Here is a 2,500-nt window from a genome sequence, read left to right as displayed (position 1 = left end):
TTAATGCGAGCAAGGAGTGAATTGGTCATTTTTACACCAACTTTGAGGTTAGCGAATACCTGAGCTGGTTGCCCAAGCTGGTGTAAGTTGATTGTGCGCTATAAATTAGAATACCACAAAATAAATTCATTTTGTTTTGAAATAGATGAAGCAACTGTGAAAACGAATCATGAACACAAATCTTCAAGCACCTCTGCTGCCATTTCCACACATCTTGGTCATTCCAGATCTACAGTCAAACCCACTGGTACCACCCCCACCAGTACGATGGCCAAGACAACTGGAATTTCATCTCTCATCAGCAAAGAAACAGAGCCTTCCATATCTTTGTCTAAGGTTGTTACTTCCACAACAAAACAGTACACCACCAGCATGATGCCAACTGAGACTTCACCAAGTGTTACCAAAGGTGAGTGTACCAAAACCACTGTGTTGAAGTTGTTGAGTTTGTTAGATTCATAAGTTACATAATTTGAATGCTGCAATGTTGTTGTTTTTGTGATTGTCAAGACCCTTCAAACTCATGATTTGTGAGTACCGTAATGTTTGTCAAGCGATGAAATCAAGGGTGCATCTGTTGTATTGTTCACCATGCAATTCCCTGGTTAGAAATAGCCCTACGACTCATCCTTGTATCTTTCTTTCCAAATAAATCCACAGATGCTTTTATAATCCTTCCCATGGGTAGTGCATTGGGCACCAGTCCTTAATGTCACCCCTTTTATCTCTTTGTAAAGATATGGCAGAAGGGCCACCATAAACAACATTAATCCTAAACAACATGGTGAAGCTGAAGTCGACCACATGCTGAAGTCGAAGTTGGCCAATTTTAATTCAAAGTTTGGTTTGAAAATTTAAATCCACAAAGTCACTTTCACTGAGAACTCTACAGCTTGTGTGTTTTTGTTTGTTCCCGCTGTTCGACACCTAAGGCTGCTGGGGCATTTTCCTTGACATGGGGTTATAATCCTGGATGGGTCCACTCAGACACAGAAGACTCGATTGAGGGTGCAGCAATTTGGAATTTCTTCACGCTGCCAGCAATAGTTCACCTACTCTTCACAAAATATACCAAGGGATCTTTCACGTCCAACAACTAATGCTGGCGGATGGGATGCCCCTGTTCGACAGCCATTTGAGGGACTGTGCTCACATCGATTACTCACCCTGAACGTGGAACACTCTGGAAAGCCAGGCCAACACAGGTGATCTGCCAGGAAACACAATTACCCCATGTCAAACCACATAAACGTTTGTTGTATTATCTATCCATGTGGTGTTGCTTTTGTGTGAAAGAAAAGTCGAGGCCCATGAAAAGTTGGGCATTGTCATAAATAAATAGGAAATCAATCCTACCCTCTCACTTTTCTCCCCAACTGCTTTGTGTCAAATTAATCAGTGACCATTTGATTTTTGTGATGACTAAAGCTACAGCAATCGTTTGAGTTTAAAATTAGTTTGAATCTGGGTGTGAATGAGTTGTCATTGAGGCAGGTGCCCCAAGCACCGCAGTGATCATCCTCTTCATTGTGATTGTTGTCATTGCTGCTGTTGTGATGATGTGTATTATCATCCTCAACATATAGGAGTCTGGCAAGTACAAGTGTTCTCTCACTACTCACAAACACTCAACTTTCGAGAAGTAAAACCAGTCTGGATTTATACCAGGGAACAACCGGAAAATCTTTCAGAGAACAATACAAGTGGTTCGAAGGTATTCCAAAAACCAGTTACTTTAAATGAGTTTGGTGGAGAAACCGGTGATCGTGAAAGCTTTCACTGTTGTTACCCCACTGTGCATCTTTCACACCTTCCCACAGACCCTCAGACTCCCTGGCACACCACCCGCTCCCTCAATCTCCCAACGGAAGGTCTTGGGTTGGGTCAGGTGTTTTCACATCTTTCCTCTCCTTCAATCTCCCATTCGGACCCTAACCTGGAGTATTCTTGGGTTACCCCCACAATCTCCCAACGGAGTGTTCTTGGGTTTCCCTCAATCTCCCAATGGACCCTAACCTTCCTGGGGTACCCCCTTCTGATGTGCACAAAAACTCCTTCTCCCCTTGTTCTTTTAAGATAAGGACAGATCACAAAGAGCAGCGAACCTGTATGCCCTAGTGCGAGAAAGGAGGCAGTTTTTCTTACCTTATCTTAAGCCGGCCGGCTCTCTCCTCTTTTGTCTCACCAGGGCGGCTCGCTTTTCTCCTTGGTCTGCCTTATCCCATCCTCGTCACCATTTGTCGGGATCAGGTGTGTCCGTACTGATTGGTATCAAGTACTGTCCACACCGATCACAAATCGAGAAGAGTTTTATTGCCAACCTCAGAGAGAGAGAGAGAGAGAGAGAGAGAGAGAGAGAGAGAGAGAGAGAGAGAGAGAGAGAGAGAGAGAGAGAGACAGAGACAGAGACAGAGACAGAGACAGAGACAGAGACAGAGACAGAGACAGAGAGAGAGAGAGAGAGAGAGAGAGAGAGAGAGAGAGAGAGAGAGACAGAGAC

General features: G+C 44.1%; 2 protein-coding genes across 2 annotated transcripts in view; one reads left to right on the top strand and one right to left on the bottom strand.

The window, feature by feature from the left end:
- The window catches only part of GIGYF2 (GRB10 interacting GYF protein 2), a 412,728-nt gene that overhangs the window by 382,040 nt on the left and 28,188 nt on the right, over positions 1-2,500 (top strand). The window lies entirely within an intron of this gene.
- The window catches only part of LOC147018758 (uncharacterized), a 14,480-nt gene continuing 12,129 nt past the window's right edge, over positions 150-2,500 (bottom strand). The window contains exon 2 of the mRNA XM_085898807.1: positions 150-409. The gene's annotated coding sequence lies outside the window, so the exon portion shown is untranslated. The remainder of the gene's footprint in view (positions 410-2,500) is intronic.

Source organism: Eptatretus burgeri, chromosome 10 (assembly GCF_056783735.1).
Source record: "Eptatretus burgeri isolate ZD-2024b chromosome 10, Ebu_testis_v1, whole genome shotgun sequence".
NCBI classification, from domain to species: domain Eukaryota; kingdom Metazoa; phylum Chordata; class Myxini; order Myxiniformes; family Myxinidae; genus Eptatretus; species Eptatretus burgeri.
This window is presented reverse-complemented; position numbering and strand designations above follow the sequence as displayed.